This window comes from Lithobates pipiens, unplaced genomic scaffold, assembly GCF_037356315.1.
Source record: "Lithobates pipiens isolate NorthernLeopardFrog02 unplaced genomic scaffold, aLitPip1_a1.2 Scaffold_25, whole genome shotgun sequence".
Taxonomy (NCBI): Eukaryota; Metazoa; Chordata; class Amphibia; order Anura; family Ranidae; genus Lithobates; species Lithobates pipiens.
The window spans coordinates 134,054,590-134,079,882 of record NW_027507787.1 but is presented as its reverse complement, the minus strand read 5'-3'; positions in this window follow the sequence as shown (position 1 = coordinate 134,079,882).

The following is a 25,293-nucleotide window of genomic DNA, read 5'->3' as shown; positions in this document are numbered from 1 at the left end:
TGAGTCCCAGAAACTGCCAGATGTCCTCTTTGCTCAGTGGTTTCCACTTTCTGCTTCTGGAAAACCTGGCATGCAACCTAGCGGATTGCTGCTCTTGGTAGCGCTTTGTCTCTGTGACAATTTTTTCAATTACCTCCTCAGTGAGGAATAATTGCAGATATGCCAGAGGGTTGTCACACTAAACATCTACCTTCATCCCAGATGATCCAGTGAAGAGGAATCATGGGGGGCTACCTGGTCCATATCGCAGTCGATAGGGCACCAAGTGCGCTGAGGTTAGGTGAAGGATCATCACAGTTTCACTTGCAAGATCAGTATCAGTATCAGACGAAAAATCTCCCCACGACTCACTATCGCTCACTTCTATGAGCAATTCCGTGTCACTGTCACTCAACTGGTCCAAAAGCGCTTTAGTAGCAAAGTGATGCTTTTTTGATGCCATGTTAGAAATATTTTATTGCCACAAATTACAGTAAAATGGCAGGCAAGGGACACTGTACATTGATCAAATGTCAGATCTGAGATTATACAGTGTAATCTGAGAGGATTACACTGTATCATCTCAGATCTGACATTTGAGGGAGGTTAGTCAGTGGAAAGTGGTGTTTTGGTGCTCAGTACACAGAAACACTGACACTGACATGCTATAACATACTTCAGTAACACTGCTCTGACACACATCAATATGCTGCAGTAACACTGCCCTGATGCACGCCAATATGCTGTAATAACACTGACCTGATGCACGTCAATATGCTGTAGTACACTGCCCTGAAGCACAACAATATGCTGCAATAAAAGTGCCCTGACACACTCCAATATGCTGCAGTAAAAGTGCACTGACACACTTCAATTTACTGCAGTTATAGTGCACTAATGCACTTCAATATACTTATACTATATATATTGAACAAAGCCTTCATTGCTTCAGCCAATCAGGGCTTTCAAAGCACTGTGCAGTGCTTGGCGGGATAAACAAATGGTTGAATGCCTCAACAATTCAGGTGTTCACCGAATGGGCGAACAGCCAATGTTCAGGCCAAACTTCTGCATGTATCGGAACCGTTCGCCCAACACTAGCTAGAATCACCTTTTAGATATTCCTAATTTGCAATCATATCTCCTCTTATGCACCCTTTTCTCCAGAGAGACTATGTTTAATGCTTGTAGTTGTTCCTCATAACTGAGGTCCTCCTGTCAGCTTGATTGCCTTTCTCTGAACTCTCTTCAGTTACAGCACATCCTTCCTAAGGACTAGAGACCAGAACTGGACAGCATACTCAAGACGTGGCCTTACCAGATTTTTGTGCAGTGTTAGAATTAATCCTATCTCTTGAGTAGATGCCCTTTTTAATGCATGCTAGTAGTTTGCTAGGTTTTCATGTTGCAGCTTGGCATTGCATGCCACTGTATAGAGAAGCACGGAATGCAGACTGAAAGGGTTAATGGAGTGCTGGACATGACAGGGATGACTGAGGGATCCATAGGGTTAAATGAGGAGCTAGGGTGGAGCAGAGCAAGAAAGGGGTATGCTATAGGAATTAACTTGCAGAGGAAGGGGAGGAGTCATATAAAGTGAGCGGGAGGAACAGTGAGGCAGCTTTTCCTCACTGCTCCTCCAACAACGGCCGACATCGAAAGGCTCCTGGCGAAGCTGCGGAAGACGGCCGCGTTTACAGGCTCAGACTGGCTGTGGAAGCAAGTGGGGGACCTTGTGGACGATGAAGAAGCCAGCTCAGGATCAGGTGAGGCGCCACAGCGTGCTTGGAGGTCCTGGCCTCCGGCGTGTTTTTCGCCAGGGTCTACACCTCGGCCACCTTGTTTGATCAGGAGCCCTAGGGAGGATCAATGGATCCCCCCAGCGAAGCGGGCGCAGCACGACAGGCCGGTTCCGGGGCAGTCTGCATGCTGCTGAGAGGTATCGGGGGGCGGAGCCACAGGCTGTCATGGCGCCGGCTCCCCGCCCGGTAGGAGAAGAACAGTGGACGGGAGGGCAGCACCAGTGGGACTCGAGTACCCCGGAGGGTCGTCGGAGGCAGGAAGGGAAATGAGTGGAGGGACAGAGCCGGAGGAGAGACAGGTTACAGTGCCCGGGGCGGGGCTTGTCTGGAAGGTGATCGGCTGCTAAGGAAGACAGCAGGGGACAGCCGCAAGTAGCCAAAGTGCTTGGCAGGACAGGTTTGCAACGTCAGTCTGACAGGGGTGGCTTGTCGGCAGAAGGACAGTCAGATACACAGCATGGCACCACGGCTTCCGGGATCACTTCGCCCGGGGGGCTGGCCTCGTCTCCCTCAGGCCGCGTACACACGGGCGGACTGTTCGCCCAACTTTGTCCGCTGAACAGTGTTTCAGCGGACAGTCCGCTCGTGTGTGGGCTTCAGCGGACAGTTTCAGCGGACAGTCTGACGAACAAAGTTTTTCGGAATTCCCGTAAGACAGTCCGCTGAAACTTGGTTTGAGCGGACAGTCCGCTCGTGTGTAGGCTTGTTCGTCAAACTAAGTTCCGCGCATGCTCAGAAAGGATTTACACGCCGAAGGTTGCATTGCAGTGTATAGGACGTCGTTTTTCTAGTCCCGTCGTACGTGCCGTTCACGTCATCGCGCACGCTTTCAGCGGACTGTTCGTTCATCGTGTGTGGTCAAGTCCGCTCATGCAAATTTTGAGTGTACGCGGCCTCAGGATTACAAGAGGACAGATCTGAAGGGGAATTATCGGAGGAAGAGGAACCACAAGCTCCAGCGATGAAGAGCAGTGGAGCGGCTGTTGGGAGAGCTCCTGGGTGGCCGGGTGAGTCACAGGATACTTTGTCATTATCTAATGCATTGCATGACTTGCTAGGGGTGGTGCATGCGGACACAGGGGGGGCGGAGACGCACGGGGGCAAAAGAAAGGGGGGTACCAGAGCAGTCAATGGCGGGTGTTGGGCCTGCCTTCATGGGGCCCGCTGAACAGATGGAGGGCCTGCGGGCCCTGGTGGGTAGATTTGAGGGAGGACAGGGACTGTCACCACAAGTGGGGTCATGGATGGCTCCGGGGACTGGGGTCCCTGTCGAGGGACCGGGGGTGCCAGGGCGGGCGGCCACCCAACGACCCTGGCAGCTGAGAAGTCAGGGGAGGCAGGGAACACAGGTCAGGCAGGGGACACCGTGGCCAAGGAGACAGTGGTGAGGGCCGTCATGGTCAGGATTGTGGATGCAGCACGGTGTGAAGTGTACGTGTGCTTCGAAGGCCCGCTGGGTGTACACTTAAAACAGGAGGTGCGCGAGAAGATAGGTAAGGGTGAGTATGTGGAGATCTTCTCGTTGCTCCCTTCTTAAAAGTTTAAGCTGGATAGAGTGAAGCCCGACAGCTCCAAGAAGGACGATGAGGAAAAGCGACGATATCGGCTGATCCCATGCACTATCAGCAATTGGCTGCAAGCTTTTGCCATTGTGCCCTCAGTTTCTTCAGGGGGGGCCGGGAGTGCGCCATCCTCAGGGCTACCAGCCGGTAGAAAGTGGGGAATGTGTTGGCAGTTCAATGAAGGAGCATGTAAATTTGGGGGAGCGTGCAGGTTTAAGCACGAATGCTCAGGGTGTGGGGGAGCCCACATGCTGGCCAGGTGCTTCAAGAGGGGGAAGCGGGCCGGCGACCCTGCTCACAAAAGGGACGACACCTTTTCTAAGTAAGTATCCAGACAGGGTGGCGGCGCGGTTTTTGGCTTCGGGTAGGTTTCAGGAATCCTTGTTCATTGGCGGTGATACAGCCGGTGGTGAGTAACTTGCAATCGTCGTTGCAACACCAGGGGGTTGTGGATGAGAAGTTGGGAAAAGAGGTGGCTTTGGGGCGTATGGGGGGCCATTTGAGACTGCCTTGGGGGGACTTGGTAGTGTCCCCATTGGGGGTGGTCCCCAAGAAGGAGCCCGGTAAATTCCACCTGATACATCACTTGTATTTTCCACAAGGGGTTCGGTCAATGATTTAATTGACCCGGATGCGTGCACGGTCTCTTGCACATCGTTTGATGCCGCGGTCGGATGGGTGAGACGATACGGTCAGGGAGCGCTCATGGCGAGGCCGATATTGATATACATTCTGCCTGTTGCTGGTTCTACGTGGATACGTGTCTACCGATGGGCTGTTCCATTTCGTGCGTGTATTTTGAAGCATTTAGCTCCTTTTTGGAATGGGTGGTGAGGGACGTTTCGGGCCTGGAGTTGGTCATCCATTATTTGGATGACTTCCTGTGCGTGGGCCAACCTGCCTCCGCTGTGTGTGCGATTCTTCTTTCCACGTTGCAGCACATCGCAGGCAGCTTCGGGATACCATTGGCGGTAGACAAAACGGAAGGGCCCACATTGGAGCTGAGTTTCTTGGGGATAGTGATCAACTCAAGGGCTATAGAGTGCCGGTTGCCAAGCAATAAATTGGAAGATTTGCAGGAGGAGATTAGGGGGATTCAGGGATGCCAAAAAGTACAGCTGCGGACTTTGCAGTCATTGCTGGGCAAGCTGAATCTTGCTTGTAGAATCATCCCCACGGGGAGGGTTTTCTGCCGACGGCTGTCGGGGGCCACTTGAGGGGTTAGTGTGCCTACCCATATTGTACGGTTGTGTAGGGAGAACAGGGAAGATTTGAAGGTGTGGCATGAGTTCCTGGCCTCATACAACAGTAGGGCCATGTGGATGTCCGGTCCGGTAAGCAACTTCGATGTGGATTTGGTCACCGACGTGCCAGGTTCTATGGGCTATGGGGCATTCTTTCGGGGTTGATGGAGTGCGGAACCTTGGCCGCAGTCCTGGGGCAGGGCTGGGTTCCTGGGGAACCTGTAGTTGCTTGAACTCTTCCCGGTGGTGTTGGCTTTGGAATTGTGGGGAGAGGAGTTCCGCAACCTGAAGCTGCGCATAAATTGAGATAATAGGGGGGTCGTGCAGGTTATTAATCGCATGATGGCTTCATCACCTCTGGCCATTAGACTACTGAGGCAACTGGTGTTTAGGTGTTTGCAACTAAGACCCCTTTCACACCACACCGCTGATAGCGTCGGAGGTAAAACGCCGCTATTTTTAGCGGCGTTTTACCGCCGGATTTGCGGCGGATTTGCGGCGCATTTCGGCCGCTAGCGGGGCGCTTTTACCCCCCGCTAGCGGCCGCGAAAGGGTTAAAACCGCCGGCAATACGCCACAATAACGGCGTTTTGCCGGCGGCATTACAGCGCTGCCCCATTGATTTCAATTGGGAGCAGCGGTGGAGGAGCGGTTAACACACCGCTTCTTCACCGCTCCAAAGAAGCTGCTGGCAGGACTTTTTTCTGACGTCCTGCCAGCACACCGCTGTAGTGTGAAAGCCCTCAGGGGCTTCTTTAGGGCGGATTGCAGGCGCTATTTCTAACGCTATAGCGCCTGCAAAACGTCCTGGTGTGAAAGGGGTCTAAATGTTTTTATTCATGCTGTCCACATCCCAGGGGTCGAGAATTCATTGGCTGATTCGCTCTCTCGTTTTCAGAGAGGTGGCACCCGGCGCGGAGGAGTCGGGGGCCCATTGCCTGGACTGGGTGTGGGAGCTGCCTTTGGAATCACTGCGGGATGGATCTGGCAGTCATTGAGTGAGGCTACTTGGTCGGTATACTCGAGGGTTTGGACGGAGTGGTTGGAGTTGGTTCAGGAGGTTGGGGTAAGTGATCGGGGCTCCGATCGGCGGTTGTTAGTGTTGTACCTGGTGGCTAGGAACTTGGAACTGGGATTGTCTGCCGCATCCATTGACCGTAAGTTGGTGGGACTGGCCTTTCTATTCAAGTTATTGGGGGGGTGGATTGGACGAAGGACTTTTGGGTCCAGCAAACATTGAAGGGATATAGGAGACAGCATAGGAAGAAGAACACGAGGTGGCCGGTCACATTTGCAAACCTGGCAGCGGTTTGTGACTACCTCAGCTTGGTTTGTACATCACACTATGAGGCGTTGCTGTTTACAGCTGCGCTCTCATTGGCGTTTTATGGGGCGTTTAGGATTGGAGAGTTGGTGAGTCCATCCAAGGTGTTGGCCAGGGGCCTGCTGGATCAAGACGTACAGAGGGGGTGAGTATCCAGTTGTGTAGGTCAAAAACTGACCAGCAGGGTAGGGGGACTGTGGTGTCGCTATTTGCCTTACCTGGTTCTTTGGTGTGCCCCGTAGTGGCAGTACGCGATTTTCATACGGCGAGGCAGGGAGGGGCAGATCCATTCCTGCGGCATGAGGACGGGTCGTTCCTGTCCAAATTCCAATTTGTGTCAGTGTTCAGACGGTGTCTGAGGGAATTGGGTTTGGATAGCAAGGAGTATGCCTCACACTCCTTCCATATTGGGGCGGCCATGGAAGCTGCCAGATTTGCGTTGGACGAGGCGGCAGTTCGCAGGATTGGGTGCTGGGAATCCAGGAGATTCCGGTCTTATATACGCCCACAGTTGGCCATGGAGTGAAAGAGAGGGTTGGGGGGTTGTTTGGGCATGTTGGTAAAAAATGTATGTATTTGCACTGAACATGCGGTTGGGGATGTGTTTGTCAGAAGTTATTTGTTGTGATTTTTTTGATCCAGATGGAGGTTTGGCACGCCTCATTTGGATCCTAGGGCACTCTTACGTGTGTTGGGGGGCCAGGAGAGGTGATGCGAGGCTGGCTGGCAGGCAACTGGGGATTTCCAAGAGGGAAGCTTGTTTGAGGTGACTGGGATTCCCAGGGATGCAGTGGGAGAGAGTGATGAGGGAAGTGGAAAATTTTGCGTTTAGAGACAGGCCCCCGGACGTCCTAGTGATTCATGCAGGGAGGAATGATCTGGGGGTACGTAAAGTGAAGGACATACTCGCAGACATAAAGGCTGTTGTTATGCGTCTGCGGGTACGGTTCCCGGACACCATTCTGGTTTGGTCGGACATAGTGGCCAGAACAGTGTGGAGATGGGCCAGTTCTGTTGACAGTATCAAAAAAAACAGGATTAGGATTAATAAGGTGGTGGGTAGGTTTGTGGTGCAGAATGGCGGGATCGTCGTTCTGCACAGGGAGTTGGAGTTTAACGTTGGGCTCTATTTGAGGAGAGATGGCGTTCATCTCTCTGATGTGGGCATAGACTTATGGTCCTTGGGTTTGCAGGAGGGAATACAGAAGGCTCTGCGGGTGTGGGGTTGCCCTCAAGGTTGAGGTAGTGCCCCTTTTTGGGCTGTGGCAGTGTTTTTGGTGGTTTTTGATGGTTGACGTTTAATCAGAAGTGATCTGAAGGTGTGGGGGGCTCATCGAAAGATCGGCCCCTTTGGTGTATTCCGGAATGGTGGATGGAATACTGTTATGTTTCACTGTCGGAAGTTGTCTCTGACCGGTCACAGGTGGAGGCCTGGGTAAAGTTATACATGTGTACCGCAGTGCGTTTTGGTATAAGTATGGGTCACCATCAGAGATCACCAGACTGGGCATGTTATGGTTGTTTATTTTACGGGTTGCTTATATATATATATATATATATATATATATATATATATATTGTTTAAGTTGTGTTAATAAAGGCTGTTGTGGCCAGTTTACTCCAAATAAAAGGTGTAGTCTCATCTTTAAGAGGGTAGGTAAAGCGAGGGGCAATATATTGGTTTAAAGGAGGGAGGAGAACATTCACGCTACACTGGTCATGGTAAATCTGTGGAATACCAGGACCCACAAATCCCGTATTCCTCCAGATTAAGAGTTAAATGTAGAACATGGGAAGAGGTAACCAACCTCAGGGGACTTTTAACGGTATCGAAAATTACATAGTATAGAGAGAATCACGTAGGGATCACACACAATAAACTATAGATAAAAAATCTCTTAGAAATGTATTATAAACAAAGCAAAAAATAACAAATTTTGCTAAAAAACACCGTCACAAATACAAATCCATCCAGTACATGATGATTTTGAAGAATAATTTTAGATCTCGGTCAGTATGATATGATGCTCAACATGTTTCACTCATAGACTAGTTTCTTCAGGAGCTTTAAATATCAATGACATATGTAATACTGTATAGATAAACACATAAAAAGGATTATTAGATATAAGGTGCATATACAATGTTACAATCATTGTTTCCAAAGAGAAGCCAACATAGGCATGATAACTACAAAAAATCAAAAAGAATATATATATAATGACTAGGGCACCTAGGTCGTTAAAAATCAAAGGGCTGGAAGATCCAACACTCACCTGCTATGAATTCACAAAATAATTCAATCAAAAATAACCGAATAGGATAACAGCCAAATGGAAGGCCTCAATGATAAATAAATGGGGAGCGTCCGGACCTTTATTGCTTGCAGAGAGACTTTGTATGGATTTGTATTTGTGACGGTGTTTTTTAGCAAAATCCCTACGTGATTCTCTCTATACTATGTAATTTTCGATACCGTTAAAAGTCCAGTGAGGTTGGTTACCTCTTCCCTTGTTCTACATTTAACATTAAATATTTGGGATGTGGTATCGTTTAGTTCTGGTGGTTTAACTTCGTCATTCAAACTCCAGATTAAGAGGTTCACCACCCTTTGGAGACACTCCTGTAAACAGGTTTCTATCCAGGTACATGCACTACTGTCAATGCCAACAGACCTCAATTTGTAAATTAAGCATTTATGGGGCCATTTTAAATGCCGTGACAAAGTCCAGACACACTATGTCCTCTGGCATTTCTCGACCCCTCTGCCTTATATTTCTTAAAGGACAATCTTTTTTTCTCTTTAATAAGCCTTTTTAAGCTTAAATTTAGCCATCCCGATTTTATTTTTTATTTTCTTATATGTTTGTTGACCAATGGAGTACACTGGCCGATGCTCTTAATCAAATATGTTCTTAAAGCATTCCCACTTTTTTTCCATGGTTTTGGTGTCTGGAATATTCTCCAATTTAATATCATGAAGTATGGAGCGTAGTTTGGTATAGCTGGTTCTCTCACCATTGTGTCTCCTATTCCTCGCTTTCACATCTGCAAACAGCACTGTGCTGTTGGAAATTAATATAGCCAGACAGACCAACCCTCTGTTTGGGACTATACTGGGCATAGAAATGTATACAATTTATACAAAAAGTAAAAAGTACATCAAAACGTTTTTTAATACAATACACAATATTGTCAAAAGTATTGGGACACCTGTTTTTACACGCACATGAACCTTAATGGCATCCAAGTCTTAGTCCGTAGGGCTCAATTTTGATTTGGCCCACCCTTTGCAGCTATACCAGTTTTAATTCTTCTGGGAAGGCTGTCCACAAGGTTTAGGAGTGTGTCTTTGTGAATGTTTGACCATTCTTCCAGAAGCGCATTTGTGAGGTCAGGCATTGATGTTGGACGAGATGGCCTGGCTCTCAGTCTCCACTCTAATTCATCCCAAAGGTGTTGTGTTGGGTTGAGGTGCAGGCCAGTCAAGTTTCTCAACCCCAAACTCACTCATCTATGTCTTTATGGACCTTGCTTTGTGCACTTGTCCAAATCATTTGGTGGAGGGGAGATTATGGTGTGGGCTTGTTTTTATGGGTTTGGCTTGGCCCCTTAGTTCCAGTGAAGGGAACTCTTAAGGCATCAGACATTTTGGACAATTTCCCCTTAGCAGGGTAGGAGTAAATAGGAATAAGAAAATATTGTTAAAGCGGTTGCATACCCGCACAATAAAAAAAAAACCTGTAAGGCAAAAGGCATGATGAGCTAGTATGCAGCACATACTAGCTCATTATGAAACATTTACCTTAGAACGAGGCGTTGGCAGTTGATCCCAGTCACTGCAGAGGGATCTGACATTTCCCCTCGGCGTGTCTTCCAGGTTCACAGCTCTGGCGTTATGAGTGGCCAGAGCTGTGATGTTGTCACTCCCACTCATGTGCACAGGAGACTACTTTCTGGTAAAGTCTGGCAGCGTCTGCAAGCCAGGTCTTCTCATCCAACATCAGTGCCTGACCTCACAAATGTGCTTTGTGAAGAATGGTCAAACATTCCCATGGACACACTCCTAAACCTTGTGGGCAGCCTTCCTAGAAGAGTTAACGCTGTTGTAGTTGCAAAGGGTGGGCCAAATCAATATTGAACCCTACAAACTAAGACTGGGATACAATTAAATTTCATGTACAAGTAAAGGCAGGGGTCCCAATACTTTTGACAATATAGTGTATATAAAAGAAGCATAAAATATTTATTTTGTGGCTCAAGCATACATGTACAAATCATTACAAATCAAAGCAAACAACCCGCATAATTCTATCTAAGACACTGCCTAATCTAAAGAAAGAAACATCAACATACAAGCCAGCCAATTTCCAGCGGGGTGGCATCACATGATGAGCGTTCGCTGTCGCACACATTGGCTCAATGGAAACTCCGAAGGCCACACGGGACAGGAGGAGATATTATGTGACCCTACATCCTCCCTCCGCAGCCCGGAAGTCATCTAAGCAAATAAGCAGGCCACTCCGCCAGAAATCTATTAGTAGTGGACATAGAGCACAGGACGAACAACAGTGGGTAAAACATAGGGGACCACAACAATTACAGAAAAAGAACAAATTATGCATTTTATGTAATATAAGATATGTAATAGGGGAAAATTACATAGTGCGGGACAATCAGACGAAAAAAATAAAAATGAAAAATGGCTTTATACATATTTTTTAAAAGTTAGGTGGAGTATTCACTAGAAAAACTAGCTGCCCAACTACATAAAATAAGAAAAAAAAAAAAGCAGAGCTGTATTTTTAGTTGGAACATTCGCCAACTGAAACATTAAAATTGTCCTGCAAGACATTTAAGAAATAATGAGCCTTCTGGCGTGTACACATGACCGGACATTTCAATGGACTTGGTCCGGTGGACAATCCGACGGACTGCAGCTGAGGTCCGCCGGACTTTCAAATGAATGGACTTTTTCCGCCCGAAAAATTGAGAACATGCTCTCAATCTTTTGCTGGCCGAAATTCGGTCAGCAAAAGTCCGATGGAGCATACACACTATCACATTTTCCAACCAAAAGCTCTCATAGGTCTTTTGCTGACCGAATTTCATAAGAGTTTTAATGTCTCGGGCAACCATTGTTAAAATTTCTATACCTACATCTAATGCTGCGTACACACAACTGGACTTTTTGACAGACTTGGTAAGGCGGACAATCTGACGGACTTTGCTGCTGAGGTCGGCCGGACTTTCAAACGAATGGACTTGGCCACACACGATCACTCCAAAAGTCAGACGGATTCCAACGTGATGACGTAGAATAAGGAAGTTCATAGCCAGTAGCCAATAGCTGCCCTAGCGTCAGTTTTAGTCCGCCGGACTAGCACACAGACAAACGGATTGTCCGCTAAAAGCTGAGTCCGGCCGACAAATTTGAAGCCAGTCTTATTTCTAGGTCCGCTGGCCTTTTGGGAAGAAAAAGTCAGCTGGAGCCCACACACGATCAAATTGTCCGACGGACTCTGGTCTGCCAGAAAGTCTGATCGTGTGTATGCAGCATTAGAGGATCAGTTCCGTCTGCCCAATCAATATCTGGATAATTGAAGAACCCAATGATAAAAATATTGCCCTGCCTCACTGCCATTTCTAACTGACATTTTTAACTGTGAAAGGAGATTGACACAGATCAAAAAACAGTTGGCACAAGAATGCTTCTTCTTGATGCAGTTTATTCCAGCATATGCAGCAGTATCACAAATTCGAACACTTTTTGGCTGAAGCCTTACACATAGCATACACAAAATATAAAGTCAAAGTCATAGATAGACAAAAAATGCATTTATTTTATCTTGTGGTGGAACTTGGGTAAACTCCAGTGTACGCCTATTGTAAAAGGAGATTGGTCTCTTCTTCATCCCTCAGTTAGGGAGCCTGTAGCATACACCCACTATTAGTTTCATGTTTGTTTTTTCTCCTTGAAGTTCCAGCCACAAAGATTCCACCCCCTCCATTGCCCCATTAGTAATGTCTTCCCTTTTAGTTGCTATCAAATCTTGTTTGACACACATGTACCCCTCAATGAGGATGGCACAGAGGGCAAAGAATGGGCTCATAGTGGCATGCATAGCAAATTGTGGATGTGGGCACATTAAGCTTGAAACTAATTATCAGAGAGGCTTAAATTGGGTGAAAAAAATGGTGTGTCAGAGAAAGTAAACATGCTGCTGTGTCAGTGGAATGAAGAAGGGAGCTAGGAGACCAGGGAGAGAGGCTCTTAGGGGACTACAATTTTGCAGTGGCATGTCCAGTTCTCTCTTAGAGCCCATTTGGCATGCAGATTTTGACATTGTATTATGTGGATCTAGGGCTCTGTGGTCTTTGGACTGCTTTAGGTTGAGGGCTAGGCACCCCACCATGATGGGTGTTTGGGCCATGGAAAATGCAGATGAAACAAGGAAATAGTCTGGTGACTGAACTCAAAAATCAATACTCTAATCTCTGAACATTTGTATAACGCAGCATTTACTCTTAAGGGAGTCAGGAAGCATATTAGTTTACTGGGGACTGATTAAGTTTCTGAGATTTGGAATAAGTGCCAGAAAATGCAGCCACCAGATTACTCTGCTGACCTTCTGCACATATTTTAGTCCCTGAATTCCTCCTGCCATAGCCTTGTAATTTGCAGATCGAATACAGTTAAGTATGCCATTATAAAAATATTCCCAAGTACCCAAAAAATGTGCTGCCAAATATGCCTCAAGGTAAGCATGCCCCAAGCTGAGATTCACTGTTCAACAGTATTCCAGAATGAGGGGTTCACAAAAAGTAAGTAATAGTACCAAATGATTATTAGTATAGTAGTCTCTTTAAATTTTAACTATGCTTTCTTTTTAGAAGTGTGGGTCAATAATACGTTTCAAACAAAAAAGGTCCCGAAAGTGACTAATTCTATATAAACAAATGAATGTGACATTCAATTACCAAGAGACACAGAAAGCCTCATTACCATTACTATGGAATTAGAACATAAACCAGCCAGGAAGCACTAAAGCTTTTAGATACCAAAAAGATTAAACAATATGAGCTCAATTTGTCATCATTTAAATTGTTCTTTACTCAAGCAACCTGGGAAGTCTGGCTATTGCTTCATGAATAGTAATTGAGTGCAAGCATTCTGTCTTGGCTGTACATTGCTGTAGTTTTCAGAAGGAAAGGATGCATATTGTAAACAATTAGAAAAAACAATGGATTTTCCTCTAGCATGAATATATTTTCTATAGCGCATTTCAGAAAAAATGTGAAATGATTAAATTGGACAAAAGTGGAGAAATATTTTAATTATATACAGACTGTATACACGATTACTGCCCAAAGAAATATGTGTTGTGGGAATGTCTGCTATAATATGCATTGTCACAATGCATAACAATTCACCCGCTCGTTGTGAGCGGCACTCAAACACATTTTACAGTAGAGCTCAATGCACTGCAGTGCACCATATTTTGTCATCTATTATGGTGCATTAACAGCCCATTCATAATGAATGAGCTGTCTTGACGCAACACTCATTAACATGTGCCTAAATGCAGCATTCTGCAACAGAACATTTGAGTGTGGATGGGTCTTGAGTGAGTGAAATATCTGTATAGCGCACAACGCGAACTGAATCGCCCCAAGCGCTGGGTCTTGATATATCTTTATCATTTCTACTTAATAGACCCAAAATTATGAACATGCATAATCATTTATCTAGATTTTGTGTTTAGCATTAATTTATTAGAAAACACAAGTCAGTTGTGCACTAATAAACATGGTGGTATATATAATTAAATTGGGCTCAGTAGGTGAATGCTGGAGCTATCACATTCAAAATTGTAGTGGTTGGTAAGCTGTTTCTCAAATATCAGAAGAGAGGACGGAGACTCATAACAGTGCATTATAAATACTCTTGACCACTATGCCAAAACTAGAATAGTTGAGAGGTAGTGTATATACCGTATGCAGAAAAAGATGATCTGCATAATTTTTGCTCATCTGGTTATTAATTTATGGTTGGAAATTTTGCCAGGCAAATAGCTTAATACAGTACACATTTTTAAAATTATGTGTAAATTGCTCTACCAGCCAAAAAAGTGTGCATTTTCTTCAGCCGTTTAAGTGATTCATACGTTCATTCTGAACATCATCACTAGAACATTAAAGAGGAAGTAAATACAGTTCACAAATCATTCGCAAGTATAAGGCCACCAATTTATACTTTTTAAAACACATTGCAATCCGATTTATCCACCTACCGTGCCTATTGCTTCTTTTCCAGTGTAATTTTGTTTCTATCTATCCCAGCTGTAGGCAGCCCCATTTTAGCTCCTGTCTGCTTCTTGCCCTCAGCATACTTCTGCCCTTCCTTCCTTCCAATGGGTCTGTAATCTTGCAAGATTACCTGCTAATGATGCAGGCATGGCACAAGAGCAATAGACAGCCCACGAAGTGTGCTGTAAATGAAGGCAAAAAATTCACATGCGCTGGTGACGTCATTGAAGTAAACATTGGCGATTTTCTTCTAAACGGCGCATATTGGAGCAATGTAAAAGACATGCACATGTAAGACACTCTAGGCTGCTTTACATGGGGAAAAGTATTGAATTAGGGTTTACAACCACTTTAACTTTACTTTATCTTCAATGTAGTTAAAAAGTAAATATTCAATGCAAATGATTGGACAAAACAGAGCATCACTGAAATAATAAGGGCATGCCTATGCTCTCTTCTTGTGTCAGTAAGCTTCTGTTGCAAGCACTCTAAAGGGCACTCTAAATATATGTCACTGTTGTTTGGGTTGTTGTCCCTTGGGTGGGTGGGCAGTGACAGGAGAAGCAGCCTTGATTGCTCAATGTTGGCCAACCTCTGTAAGCCCTTGTACACACGGTAGGACATTCCGACAACCAAATCCGTCGGATTTTGTCCGACGGATTTTGTCCAAAACTGTTTCATACACACGGTCAGACAAAGTTGTCGGAATGTCCGATCGTTCAGAACGTGATGACATTATTTCGTTACGACGGGACTACGTTCAGGCTAGTAGCCAATAGCTTTGATGCAGGAATTTGATCTGAGCATGCGTGGCACTTTGTCTGATCGGAATTCTCTACAGATGATCGGAGTATGTCCAATCGGAGCATTTTGTCAGAAAATTTTACCAACAAGTTGGAAAACTTGGTCCTTCGGATACTCTGAAAGAAACAGTCCGATGGAGACCACACACAGTCGGAATATCCGACAAAACGGTCCGATCGGACACATTCCGTCGGAATCTCCGACCGTGTGTACAAGGGCTGAGAGCTCCAAAAAGAGAAGGAGTCACCAGCAAGTTATTGTGTGAAACATGGAAAAGTGTGAGAGGAAGAAGCAGCACAGGGAAATAATAATAATTATTATTGATATTATTATTCACGATTTATAAAGTGTCAACAGTTTACACAGTGCTTTACAATGTAGAGGGGGGACAGCACAATTACAGTACCATTCAAAACAAAAGGGACAGGAGGGCCCTGCTCATAGAGCTTACATTCTAAAGGGAGGGAATGGTGGTACAAAACATAAGATGCAGGGAATGATTTGATGGGGCTGACTCCGGGACAGTAGTTAGATAGGTGTGGGGCAGGCTTCCCTGAATAAGTGTGTTTTCAAGGATCTCCTAAAGGTGGACAGGTTAGGGGCAGATCGGATATACAAGGGCAGGGAATTCCAGAGGATGGGAGAGACTCTGGAGAAGTCCCAAAGGTGAGCATGAGAGGAGGTAACAAGGAAGCTAGAGAGCAGGAGGTCCTGGGAGGAGTGTGTGATAACTGTAGATGAGGTTGGTGATGTAGCTGGAGGCGATGTTGTGGATGGCCTTGTATGTTGTGGTTAGCATTTTGAATTTTATACGGTGGGGTAGGGGAAGCCAGTGAAGGGATTGGCAGAGAAGGGCAGCAGTCACAGATCAATTAGTGAGGTGTATTAGTCTAGCAGAAGCATTCATAATAGACTGCGTAAGGGTAGGCCATTAGGGAAAGAGTTCCAGTAGTGAAGGTGGGAAATAATCAAGGAGTGAATAAGTTGCTTTGTGGTGTCATTAGTCAGGAAGGGTCAAATTCTGGAGCTGTTGCAGAGGATAAGGTGTCAGGATTCAGCCAGTGATTGGATGTGGGGTCTGAAAAGATACTTGATACTGTTATCTTTTATTTACCCTTTATGTTTTTTTTTAGTTTCATTCTGTATGGATGTGAGAGATCATACGATAATTGTCACAGTACATTTATCTTGTCACATAGACGTGTTACCAGTTTAAGTCAACCCATCATTACTTCCATTTTCATATGTACTTTGACTATTTTTTTTGGCTATTTGTGCCGGCTCTGTTGTAATCCAATTCCACACTCAGTCAAGCTACATCACTACTGAGAATCTAAACACCCCTCGGTACAGCGCACCACTATTCTTTTATCTCTATCCATACCGATATGTTAATAATACGTTTATATGCTGACCAAAAACATTTTGATAGGAGTAGAAAGCAGAATGACAGAAAAAATAGTTAATCACTGTGTTGCTTCTCCTTTTAAAATCCCTAGGGGTGGGTCTAGGATTACTTGGGGCTAGAGGACATGGGTTAAATAATAGTTCAAGGCATGGCTATGTAATGGTCATGCATATTAGGCACACAAAAAGCTATATGTGTGTCAGCCATTTTGTCCAGGTCCCAAGTCACCAATTCCATTTTGTCATAAGAGAGACACAGCTGCAATGACCGTCCCCCTCCCTCCTTCAGTTCTTACAATGCACAAACTGTTCGCCATGCTAAAACCTTCTTATCAGTCCATTGATTGGATACACACAGACCCTCTCCACTAACTAATATACAATTTAGTCTAGATACTTTCATAAAACTGTCAAATTTGCAAGCTTGAGCAACCCAAAAAACAAACAGAGATCTTGCCAGATCACCCTATCGTAAATACCTTAGCTGGAGTCTGTAAGAATACACATTTCAGTGTATTTCATTACTTCTAAAATAATAACAGCACTGCCAGAATAAGGACATATTTATCTCCCTCAGTTAATTAGTAGTGCTTTAAACCCAAACACTGCCACCCTAGGAGCACCGGGAGCAGAATCGACCCAATTTCTTTCCTAGGCAAACTGAGCATCAGAAACCTGTCATATTTATATTCATTCCAAAGGTAATTCAGTGCTGGACAATAATATGCACATTAGCGGACTGTAACATGTAGGTATTAAGAGATATTAATACCTAGAGAAAACGGGATATGTGGCATAATCATTAACACAGAAACATCCCATGGCTACCCCTCAGCCTGATTGGTCAGGTAATTTCTATCAACACCCCCTTGAGGTCCAGAAAATGGGACTGCAACCATAGTTGACAGCTCTTGCTTAACTTTAAATCAAGCAACACCTAACATGGCTTTTGAACGCCACTGTACAATTTTGTTTATTCATTGAACTCTGCAAACCAGGGCAAGTATTTTCATTTTTCACCACTTTTGCTTGCTATTGCATTGTGGTCTCTTTTGTAATACTTTTTTTCAGTAAATACTTTATGTGCACCACTTTTTACCTTTTCATTATTAAACCATATTTTCAAGAGTGTTAAGATTGTCTCTAATGTACTAAGGAGGAACTAAAAAAAAACCCTGTCTCTTGAAGAGCGACACTGTAGTGTAAATCTCTGGATATACTTATCTATTGTGACAGTGGGTGTACAGACTTTTATTTAGAGTCATACATCACTATTGCTAATAATGTGAATGGTTACTACTGCTCTATAAAAGTAGTTGGTGACAGTTAAAATAGTTAATTGCTTAGTTAACTAAACTCAGTGACAATCGATCTCAATTTGTTGGCACTTAGATCGTGGTACCGCAAGCTGGAAAATCTTTCTGCAGGGTGAGGCTAAGAGTGCCATTGTTGTATATCAGTGACAGCATGGTGTAAGGTTGACCAGTTAATTGTCACAAGTTGGTGAATAGGGCAGTGGTCTCACCCTCTTTTGTCACAGGCTATATTATGCATAGCTGGACCAATGTATGTATGCATATACCATACCTGGCCAGTGTTCATGGATGCTGGAAATCACTGAAGTAGGGACTGCTATTTCAGTGATCTCCACTTGCTTACAGGTCCCATGTTGGCTGCACTTCTGCTTTCCGAACATAAGTGGTCAACCTCTTGGGACAGGTGCATTTCAGAGAATGAGTTGTGTTTTCTTAATACATGAAAAGCTTTCTCTGATTAGACATATCAAAACAGTATGGACATATCATGCTCTCTGCTCTGTCCAATTAGAAACTGCTTTGCATTCATTCAGGAACTGCAAAGCATTCTCTGAATGGTGCCCCTGCTGAGCAGCCGACCTCCTGTGTTCATAATCAGGCAAGGGAACCGGAAGCAAATCCAAGTAGTGGTGTCTACTTTGGTGGTATCCAGCTTCCAGAGTCATTGGCCAGGTATGGTATATACCAGGAGTCTCAAACTGGCGGCCCTCCAGCTGTTGCAAAACTATAAGTCCCATGAGGCATTGCAAGGCTGACAGTTACAAGCATGGCTCTCGCAGGTGGATGCATGATGGGACTTGTATTTTTGTAACAGCTGGAGAGTCACCAGTTTGGGACCCCTGGTATATACAGTACATGGTTAAATTGGTTCAGCTGGACAAATGTAAATTTGTATAATATAGCCATGCCTGGAATTAATCTTTAAATTGTTCCTGGCCATCAGACTGATGACATGTGTTTTGCTTGCGTCTATCTAGCAAGGTTACTTTGCAGTATAAGCAAGGAAATTCAGGCCTCTGCAGTGTGTAAATGTGCTTTTACTAAACAAACTGTATGTACAAAACTATTACAATATTAGAAATACAAATCAAGACTGACACATATCTATTGCAAGATGCCTAGCAAATAAGTAGAAACTATGGTCTGTAAAAGAAGAAATACACTTAAAGCGGGATTTCAATGTGGAAAAAAAATTAAAAGCCAGCAGCTACAAATACTGCAGCTGCTGACTTTTAATAAATGGACACTCACCTGTCCCAGGGTCCAGCAATGCCGGCAGCCGAAGCCAATCGATCGCTCGGCTCTCGGCTGCTGCCGCCACCATTCTAGGTGAGGGAATCAGGAAGTGAAGCGCTGTGGCTTCACTTCCCGGTTCCTTAATGCACATGTGCGAGTCGTGCAGCGCAATAGGAATTGTCCGCGCTGTCTCTGGGACCCGTGTGTGTCCCAGTAGACAGCGTGCAGGGACAGGAAGAGGCATAGACTCCCGTGGGAGTCTATGCCCGGAAGTGGGTGTAAATACCTGTCTTTGACAGGTATCTGCACCCCCCTCCCCCCTGAAAAGGTGCCAACTGTGACACCGGAGGGGGGGAGGGTTTCGATCAGCGGAAGTTCCACTTTAGGGTGGAACCCCGCTTTTAACTCCGGGTTACTGTGTGTTCTCCGTTGACAGCGAGGCTTCTGGAGATCAGGCAGCTTCTTCTTCTATAGTACAGATTCTTCCTCTTCTGGTCTTAAAACATAAGAGGCACCACTATCAGTCTCTGCTGCTCCTCTTATTTGGGCTTTTGTTCACAATGGTTACAAACCCATTTACCTTAACAACCAACTGCCAACTGGCAATAGTTCCCAAAGTTTCAAGACAGCCTGTGTACTTGTAACCAAGGTACTCGCTTGAGAAGCATTCTCACACAAGCCTGCAGTAACCTGATTTCCATTCTATGACAGTCCTATAGAAAAATCGTTCTTTGTACGCACCCCTTGGGCCCTATTGCGACAGGATGGACCTCCTCAGCTCCCGTGCTGTCGCTTGAGGTGTTTGGTGGCCCCCGATACTGCGCCTATGGCTGCATGGTTGTATGTAAGTGATTACTAGGTGGAAGTTTCAATCTCCCTTTTGCTTTAATTATTATAAATATTAATTGATTACTACCCTGTATTTTCAGACCAATCACGAGCTTGCTCCTGATGAGCGGCAGTAAGCCGCGAAACGCGTACAGCTACCAGTTGCCATGTATCTTGGTATTCCAACTCTAACAGCATTTATTTCTGTAATATTGTATCAATTATGTCTGCTTTATTTAATGTAACAATCATGAAGTCATAGGTTCATGTAGCGGTAATACTTACTAGCTGTGCACACATAGTCCCACCACATGGCCACTGACATAACACATGTATGAAGTGAATCTGGGATCGACAACTACAAGCATTCTTTTTTTATATGTGAAATTCTGATAATTTAGGACTCAGGAGCGCATGAAGGCAATGGAGGAGAGGAAAGGTCAGGGTAGGCTATGAAGAGGGTGCAGGAGATGATCACCAGCACCGTGATATAGAGCACTGACACCAGCACCGTGATAGAGAGCACTGACACCAGCACCATGATATAGAGCACTGACACCAGCACCGTGATATAGAGCACTGACACCAGCACCGAGATAGAGAGCACTAACAGCAGCACTGATACCAGCAACTGGCTGCTGGGCCCCAAAAATATGACACCGCTCAACCTCCTCAAACAGGAGGGTACAGGCATATAGTACGGTGTGCTTTTTTTTGTACAAGGAAGTGAACCAAATGTAGAAACAAGGTCTGTGTGCTCGAGTAAATAAATAGTTTATGGAGATATACATGGTCTACTGGTCACATGTGTTGAATTCCTCCGAGATCCATGCATCATTCATTTTTATAAATGTGAGGTAGTCAACACTGTCGTGAGCTAGGCGAGTGCACTTTTCGGTCACGATCCCCCCTGCTGCGCTGAACGTCCTTTCAGACAGGACACTGGACGAGGGGCAAGCCAACAGTTCCATTGCAAATCGGGCAAGCTCTGGCCAGAGGTCAAGCCTGCCCACCCAGTAGTCCAGGGGTTCATCACTCCTCAGAGCGTCCACATCGGCCATTAACCCGATGTAGTCGGACACCTGTCGGTTTAGGCGTTCCCTGATGCTGGATCCGGATGACACCTGTCGATGGGTCGGCTGAAAGAATGACCTTATATCAGAAGTCACCAACACATCTTCAAACCGGCCTCTTCTTGCAGGCGCTGTTGGATTGCCACCCAGTACTGGTCCTTGACCCGTATGCTTTTTATACGGGGTCCCTGTTAAAACACTGGAGCATGAAGGCCCCCATTTGCACTAAACTGGAAGCGGTGTGGTGGCCTGGCTCCTGCTCTTCATCCAGGATAATGTTGTCCTCCTCGTTCTCCTCTCCCCATCCACGCACAACAACAGGGATCCCCCGGCACCATCCTCCTCTGACTCCTCTTCAGACTCCTGTTGTTGACTTGTCTCAGATAGAGTAGCCCCCCCTTGGAATTCATCCAGCATTGCGACTTCCTCATCTTCCTGCTCCTCCACAGCTTGATCAATGACACAATGCAATGCACGCTCCATAAAGAAGGCATAAGGTACCCTGTCACTAATGGCGCCATGGCTGCGACTGACCAGTTTGGTGATCTCATCAAATGGCCGCAGAAGTCTGCATGCATCGCGCATGAGCAGCCACTGGCGCGGTGAAAAAAACCCCAGCTCCCCAGAACCTGTTTTGCCGCAGAGTTCATACAGGTAGACGTTAACTGCACGTTTCTGCTGGAGCAACCTATCAAGCATATAGAAGGTTGAGTTCTATCACGTTGGGCAATCGCAAATAAGACGTCTGACCGGCAGATTGTGTCGCCGCTGAATATCAGCAAGGCGAGCCATGGCCATGTAAGATCTTCTGAAATGGGCCGAGATTTTCCTTGCCTGCCGCAAGATGTCCTGGACCCCAGGGTATTGGACAACTATTCGCTGCACGACCAAGTTTAAAAAGGAGTGCAGGGCCAGTGTGGCTCTTGGCTTCCAGGCACAACAGACTCAGCACGGCATGGCAATGTCTCACTTGGCATGTCGAATAGGTTCTGGGGAGCTTGGGCGGCGCAACGGAAGAGACGCTAGCAGCGGAAAAGGAGGACTCAGCCGAGGAGGAGAGGGAGGAGGATGGAGTAGGAGGAGGAGAAGAAGAGGCAGGCCTGCATGCAATCCGTGGAGGTAAAACCAAATCTACACGGGTACCACGGTTACATGCTTCACGGCCGTCAGAAGGTTCACCCAGTGGGCAGTAAAAGTGATATACCTTCCCTGCCCGTGTTTGCTAGACCATGTGTCTGTGATCAGATGTATCTTGGCAACGACACTGTGTGCTAGAGATACATTCACTTGCCACTGAACATGGCCATATAGCTCTGGGATGCCCTTCTCTGAGAAATACTTCCTTCCTGGGACCTTCCATTGTGGTGTTCCAATGGCCACAAATTTTTGAAAGGCCTCCGAGTCCACCAGTTTATATGGCAGTAGTTGGGGGGCTATCAGTTCTGACAAGCCAGCCGTCGACCGTTGGGCAAGAGGGTTATCCGGCGTCATCATTTTTTTACACTCGAACATTTGGCCCACGGAAGCCTGCCTTTTTGCAGAAAAACATGAGCTTGGCGTAATGGAAGGTGGATTGGAGGATAATTGTGAGGAGAGAGGAGAAGGAGAAGTAGAAGTAGAAGACGAGGCTCGACGGTGAGAGCCTGGAGTGTGGCTTTGTGTGTTCCATTGCTCCCACTGGGCTCGGTGATGGCAGCTCATGTGCCTTCTTAAGGTGGTCGTTCCTAGGTGAGTGTTGGGCTTACTGTGACTTATGCGTTGACTGCAAAGATTGCAGATGGCAACACTATTGTCAGCAGCGGACACGTTAAAAAAAGCCCACACTGCAATGTGCTGGCATCCTGGGAGCGTCAGATGTGACCGTACATGGTTGATGCCTGGCTCCTGATACAGTCACAGTCTGCTTTGTCCCTCCTGTGCAATCAAAGTTCTTCCTGCTTCTCCTCCCTATCTGCTGGTCCATATCTCCCTCTGAACTCCCCTCCTCTTCCTCTCTTGTGGGCACCCACGTGACATCACTAGACACGTCATCATCAACGTCACCTTCCCCACCACTATAATTAGAGATCTCGGAGTAGGCAGCAACAGTGGGGACCAACGTCCTACTTGGGCTGATCTGGGTACTGTCATCAGACTGCTGAGTGGCGGTTGTTGATACCTCCTCTTTCTGATCCAATGCCAAGAGTGTCTGCGCATCGGAAATGTCTTGATATGGATCGGAAAATAATTCCTGTGACTCAAGCGAAAGGTATATGGTGGTGGTGGTGGTGGTGTTGGTGGTAGTGTTTTTGGGGGTGCACATAGCACAGAGTGAAGAAGAGGGTGCAGATCGAGAGGATGAGGAAGATGCAAAAGAGTAAGGCTGAGTGAGCCACTCAACCAAGTCTGGTGCTTCCTTTGACGTAATCGCATGCACCTTCTGCAATTTGCCACTTTGGCTCAAGCCTGTTGCTCCTGCCCTACCCCTACCACCCCTACGGAAGGGCCTGCCTCTTCCTCTGCCTGTCATTTTTTAAATGACCCTGTGACAAAAGTCTCTAGAGAAGGGCAGTATGTATGTGGAAGAAGGTATATAACACCCCGCTTCAATCTGTTGTTTTTGGGGGCCACTGGTCTATCACACCAGTTATAATACTTTTTTTTATTGCGTTTGTCACTCTTTGTAGTATCACTGCAGAACCGCTCAACAGTCACAATGCTGCACAGTGGACACACTATACTATGCTTTCTATATGTGCAAGTATTTTATACGTGTATTACACAACTATATACTGCACACCAAATGGTACACCTATACCAGTCCTTATAACGTATAATGTACCTCAGGCCCTATACTGATAAAGGACTGCTGCAGAATAGGGCAGCAGTCAGCAGTAGTGCACCACAGCCCTATATATTGTGGACCTGTACCAGTCCTTATAAGGACCTTTGTGGAACTAGTAGCTAGTGATTAGCAGACTGTACCTCAGTCCCTATACGGATAAAGGACTGCTGCAGAATAGGGCAGCAGTCAGCAGTAGTGCACCACAACCTTATATATTGTGGACCTTTGTGGAACTAGTAGCTAGTGATTAGCAGACTGTACCTCAGTCCCTATACTGATAAAGGACTGCTGCTGAATAGGGCAGCAGTAGTGAACCACAACCCTATATATTGTGGACCTATACCAGTCCTTATAAGGACCTTTGTGGAACTGGTAGCTTGTGATTAGCAGACTGTACCTCAGTCCCTACACTGATAAAGGACTGCTGCAGAATAGGGCAGGAGTCAGCAGTAGTGCACCACAACCCTTTATATTGTGGACCTATACCAGCCCTTTAAGGACCTGTGTGGAACTAGTAGCTAGTGATTAGCAGACTGTACCTCAGTCCCTACACTGATAAAGGACTGCTGCAGAATAGGGCAGCAGTCAAGTATAATATTCTTTCTATATTTCTAAGAAAGAATATTATACGTGTACAACCCTATATACTGTACTACACCTATACCATACCAGTCCTTAAAAGGACCTTTGTGGACCTAATAGTAATAGCTAATGATTAAACTGACTGTCCCTGCTACACACAGCGTCCTGTCCCTCCCTGCACTCACTAAAGACAGGCTGCTGCAATCACAAGCACAGCAGTGCACTCAACCCTATATACTGTACTATACCTATACCATACCAGTCCTTAAAAGGACTTTTGTGGACCTAATAGCTAGCCATTTGTGTCACTGCAGTCTCTCCCTGCTCCACACAGCAACCTCTCCCTATAGTGACATACGAAAGAATGTAAAATGGCTGCTGGATCGGGTCTATTTATAAGTTAGGGGGAGTGTCCAATTGTCCATGTGCTGAAATGTCTCAATTGGCTGTCCTGTACCTCATGATGGATGTGTCATTATGGGTCAAAGTTCTTTCACACTGTAAACACATAAGTCCGCCAGGCAAACAGCGGCAATAGTCCGCCGATCGGGCGAATCGCGAACAGGCAAAATTTGCCGCGAACCTACCACCAAGCGAACCATTCGGCCATCCCTAGTGATAGGGATGGAGGCTATGACCTCATTTAAAGTCCCAATTTTCCCCATTCCCCCTTTCCCAACTATTGATATAAGGGATGGAAGATGGGTGTTATTTATATTCCATTTAGCTATTTACTTTATGAATTCTGCATTTTGTCTTTTGTTCCAATTTTTGGTCAACACTGCTCTAAGTGTCTTATTACCCATTAATTTTTATTTTTATTTTTTATTAGTTCCCATTGCCTTTTCCTTATTTTTATACTCTTGAATATTTATTTTTTATGTATTGGTTAATCCTTGGTACACCTGTGCAGTCGGTGACGTTGGTGTTGTCTGCCCTGTCACCTCTTTTTGGCCATGGTCGGGAGCTGCGATGCGCACTGGGGGAGGCCCTCTGCCCTCC